Source organism: Pinus tabuliformis, chromosome 1_2, assembly GCF_031772625.1.
Source record: "Pinus tabuliformis cultivar Carrire ecotype Pingquan chromosome 1_2, CPIR1, whole genome shotgun sequence".
NCBI classification, from domain to species: domain Eukaryota; kingdom Viridiplantae; phylum Streptophyta; class Pinopsida; order Pinales; family Pinaceae; genus Pinus; species Pinus tabuliformis.
This window is the reverse complement of record NC_142298.1, coordinates 707,657,674-707,663,244: the sequence shown is the minus strand read 5'-3', so window position 1 is coordinate 707,663,244 and position 5,571 is coordinate 707,657,674.

Here is a 5,571-nt window from a genome sequence, read left to right as displayed (position 1 = left end):
CCACTTTTACAAGCTCTCCAAGTAAAACATGGGTTGAGTGTCACTATGATATGACCCGACCTCCATGTGTTAGTTATGGAAGTGGGGCCTACAAACCAGAAGCAAATTAACACCCCTCAGAGACTACTGATCACTCAAGAGCCTAACAACCACCCTAGGTGATCAATCCCTACGCTGGAACTCATTTCATCAATAACACCCCAACCACACCCATAACGCAACATTCATGCAGTTGGAAGGCTATAACCGCACCCATAAGCCTATCTACCAATGGTTATGACCCAAAATCCCTTATTCAGTGTTGAGAAATGTATAGGGAAATAATTAGAATGATTTATCTTTCTATGATAACTACTTGTGATGTATTTTTACCTTTTATTACTTATTAGCTTTTGCAATTATTATTATGTTTGTATATCATAAAAAAAATACCAAAATAAGAAGAACTATAATACACAAGAACACAAAATGTAGGCTGAAAGCTAGGGCCAAAACCTCTCCACTTGAGAGGAAAACCTGCAAATATATTTTCTTCTTATAGAATCTTCAATTGCTGAATTCCAAGGCCTCTAGACCAATACTATTACCCTCCAAGACCAAGTCCAACCTTTCTTGATGATGTGCTTCCTTTTTCCAAGTCAAACCCAGTCAAATCTCTTCCAGCAACCCAACTTTGTCCCCTAGCTTCAGAATTTTGACCTCTATTGCAGGTCTGAAATTTTCGGCCCCCAATAACTGCTCCTACAACCACATGTGTGAACGAAATTAACCTTCCAAGGCCTCCCAACAACTTCACTTTCCTTTCTTACTTGTCTAGGGCTAGTACTTCATTTCTCCACTCAGAAGTCCTCCACATTGTGGCGCTCCTCTGTATCAATTCATACCTTCTTATCTACATATTTCGTTCTCACATACTCCCCCCCCCCCAGACGTCCATATGCCCCTCTAGACTGAGCTCCTTAATCTCTTTTGTCCACAGTTTTCACTAGGTGAGGGATCTTGTCTTCGCATTACTAATTATAAAATTCTTTGCAATCAGTGGTATAACTCTTTTATCATTTCTCGACCTTGTAATGCTTTTGGTATTCGGATTTGTAATCGATGGTGGACATGTCCAGGATGTTGTTGTTGTTACTGTTGTGAAGACATATAATTATTTTTCTTCCCTAGTTGTTCTAGCTTGGATGCTCTCTCCATGACCACTGCTCGGCTCTGGTTCAGTTCCGGGCTAGTTTAATTTTCCGGTACCGGTGTCTGCATCATTTTCTGGCACATTTTGAATTTTCGGTTGGGGTAGTTAAGTTACTTTAGTTGTGAGGTGGCTGGGGTCTACATCACACATACTAATCTGTCATCCACCATCTGAAAATATGGATTGGGATCCCCACTACACCATCCTTAATCATATCCTTTATTCTCTCTATGCCTACCCTAGGTACTTACCTCATTTGGATTTATTTTCAGCCGTGACCCTCCACATTTGGCATTATGTGTGTGACATCCTCCGTGGCCTCAGTACATCATGATTAGGACTCTGCTAATTCCAAGAAAATTCTCGTCAGTGATCCTCTGTTGCTTCACATTATTCTTCGACATACCCTCTGATCGTTAATTAAATTCTCATCCCTTTCCCTCACTTTCTCATGGTTGTATTGGGTCCTTTTTCCTGCATATGTGGCTATGGACATTCTGGATTCCGACACCTCAGCACAAGAGGCATTCATCCGTGCCACGATGGATGCTGAGTCTAAATTTGGGAGGCGGGTCCCAACTATCCAAGACACTTGGCACTCAACTCAACCATCGATGCATCTTCCAGATGGCCAACATGCAAACTCGAGTTTGCATGGGCTTTCCCACGCGGTTCATGATTGTCAATCCCGCCACCCCAATAGATCTATCAAAATCGCTACTTTGGCTCCTGCTCTGGTTTTCGACCCTGACGTGTTGATCGACCGACTTACCCATCTTCAGAAGCGCGCTCTCGTCGGTAAGTGGCATTTTGCATAATTGAGTGAAGCTTATATGCGGGTTTGGGTAGACACCAAATGGAAAACATTGTTAGGCTATATGCCTATAGTGGTTTGTCTCTCAAACAGGTGGTATAGTTTCCACTTCCTCTACCAGGAAGACCTCATGAAAATCAAATCTATTCCTTGGATTAGCAGGCGAAGTTTTCTGGCATTGCACTCATGGTACATTGGCTTCAACCCTCTGAAGGAGACTCCCAAAAACAAGTTGATTTGGGTTAAGCTGTTCAACTTTCCCATCGAATTCTGGACACGACAAGTTTTCATGGATATTGGCGATGCCATTAGAAAATTCGTGTATGTTGATCCTTGGTGTTTAGGTTCACCTGATAAGCGGGTTGCCTGGATCCTTATTGAGAAGGAGTATAGGTGAGGGTTTCCCGATCATATTGAACTGAGATGGGGTGAGACACATTTGTTCCAAAGACTGGATTTCTGGGGAGTTCCGTTTCTAAACTTTCACCACACTGGACATCTGTTAGCACATTGTCCATGGAGGTTGGGCGGCAGACTCATGGCATCCCATCGACATTGGCATGGTGATTGGCATAAAAATAAAGATGCTCCACCTGTTGTTTCTCCTCATCGTTGGTTCGAAACTCCTTCTCACAGGCATGGTTCTTTCAGAAATCAGGTAATTCAAATTTTCCTACATTTGGACATCAGCATTCTCAATTATCTGCAAATCCATTTGATTCCACCCCTATTCCTATTCTATCATCCCCCCATGATTCTGATGGGTTTGATGTTTCCTTGAATGATGCCACCTCACCCCATCCCACTTAACAGAACATTCTTACTCCTCGTGACTGTCTGCCACCTCCGCCTACTTCTCCTCGCCATCTGACATCACAAGATCCGCTCTCTTCCACTCACAGGATGTATGTCCCTGTGCTGTCACCTTATCGTGTCACTCCACATTCACTGGCGTCAGAAACCGATCCTGCATCGCCACACTCTCCTCTTAACTCCCCCACAAATTCCGTGGACAGTTACCTTGATTTTCTCCTCGAGAAAAAGACACTAGATCTCCGGTCACTTACTATTCAAAAGTCTGCTGGTCACTCATCCCCTCGCATCAGCCCCTCATTAGCTGGGAATAGTATTGTTTGCTAAAAACATAATCGAGACAACAAACACTTTCATGGTCGTCCCCGGCCTCTCCCTTTTAGTCCCGCTGATGCACATTCTCTCATTGATGTCCCCATTGCTGGTACTTCCTCCCCTCGGACCCTTGGAGCACGGATGCCCGCACATGGTCAAACATGACCTTCATCCTCTCACTTAACATGTGGGGTCTGGGGGCCGCTCCAAAATTCCTGGCCCTCAGAGAACTTTTCTCTTCTCTCCATCCATATATTCTTCTTCTTCAAGAAATGATGCGTGCAATTCCTCAGGTGATTGAGTACTTCAGAAAGATGCTTCTAGACTGGTATATGGCGACCACTGATGCTCATGGCCTCTCAGGTGGGCTGGTTGATATCTGGGATCCTTGGTGGGCCAATGTCAAGGGTTTTTCATGTTTTGTTGACATCCTCCTTGCTGGTCACATCCGCGAGCTCAAGGGAAGAATACACATTCTAAATGTCTATGCACCATATTGTGATTGAGCCATTTTTTGGGATAATTTGATTGAGACGGAGTTACTGGACCTTACTTCACTCATCATTGCAGGGGATCTAAAATGCACTATTGGTTTGAATGAGGTTTGGGGATGTTCCAGAAGGGTAGATGTCTTGGCAGATCGTATTAAGGATATCATCATGGAGCACAATCTGGTGGACATTTTCCCCTCCATGCTTATCCCAACCTGGGACAATGGGAGGCTAGGTACCGGATATATTGCAAAACGACTAGATCGCTTTCTCCTGCATGATCAGATCATTGAGAGGCTTGGGATGGTATATTCTGAAGTGGTTAGTTGTCATATATCTGATCACAGACCCATTGCACTTCACTAGAGAAGGGATGATTAGAAAGGCGACATGCCCTTTAAATTCAACAGGGTATGGCTTGAGGACCCAGATTTTAATTCCCTTGTGCATGATGTCTAGAACAGTGGTGGGGTTCGATGTTCCTCTCCCATGCTGCACATTCAGGACAAGTCGGGGGTCTTGTGGCAGGAGGTTAAGGTATGGGAGAAAAGGAAACGACGACATATGAACAAAGAGCTTGCTGCAATTACTAAAGAACTTCTGGATATCCGCCCCCATTTAATTGGACATTATCTACCTGATGACATTCGAAGTCGCATACAAGTTCTGGAACTCCAAAGGAAAAAATTGCTCCATATAAAAGAGACTACTTGGCGTTTAAAAAGCAGAGCAATTTGGATTTGGGAAGGGGACCGAAATAAAAAATGTTTTCATAGATATGCTAACTATAGGCGAAGGATAAATTCCATTTGGGAGATTTCTGATTCAAATGGTACCAAGATTTAGTCACAACAAGACGTTAGTCGCGTTGTTGTTTTCCACTTTCAACAAGCTTACAACCAAAGGGATTTGGTTTGCCCAGAGGATCAGATCTGGGGGGTCGAACATTTTCCTACCATGTTTAATGAGGATTCTAATCTGGCGCTCTATCATTCTGTTTTGGTTGAGGAAATCCTGGGGGTACTGAAATCGTTCAAGGGGGATAAGAGTCCTGGCCCCGGCGAATGGATAGTGGAGCTCTTCACACATTTTTTTAATCTCATTAAACATGATCTTGTTGACATGGTCGAGGAATCGAGGGTTTGGGGCTTTATACATCCTCACATAAACTCCACTTACATCGCGCTGATCCTGAAGAAGACTCACTCTCTCACCTTTTCGGATTTCCGACCTATATCTCTTTGTAATCTTGTTTACAAGATTATCTCTAAAACTATTGCAAATCGGATGAGGCACACCCTCTCCAAGTATATTTCCCCGCAACAGTTTGGGTTTCTGCAAAATAGGTAGATTCATGATGTTGTGGCGATTGCCCAGGAGTGTATGCACTCGATTCACTCAAAAAAATTAAATGCGACTATCATGAAAGTGGATTTAAAAAAAGAATTTGACTGTTTAGAATGGTGCTATGTGAGGCCGGTTCTCCACAAAATTGGTATACAAGCCAGTACTAATGAGTGGATTATGGCCTGTGTTTCAAATGTACAATATGATGTGGTTATTAATGGATACCCTACGACATTCTTCAAGGCTGGGAGGGGTCTTCGGCAGGGCTTCTCTCTATCCCCACTTTTATTCATTCTGGCTATGGACAGGCTGAGTCTCCATATTAAAAATGTTGTGGCCAAGGGCCATTTCCATGCCCTCCACCTTGGCAGGAACATCCATATCTCGCGCAACTTCTTTGTTGACAATGTGCTCATCATGGTGATCCTCAACAAGTTTGCATGGCTACATCTTTTCATATTTTTACTAAGTTTGGGAATGCATCTAGTTTAATAATGAATCATTTGAAATCTACTATTGTTCATGACCAATGTGATATGGAGGTTATTGCTTACATTCGAAGGTTGTTTGGAGTGGCTTCTGAGGTATTATCAGGCGGT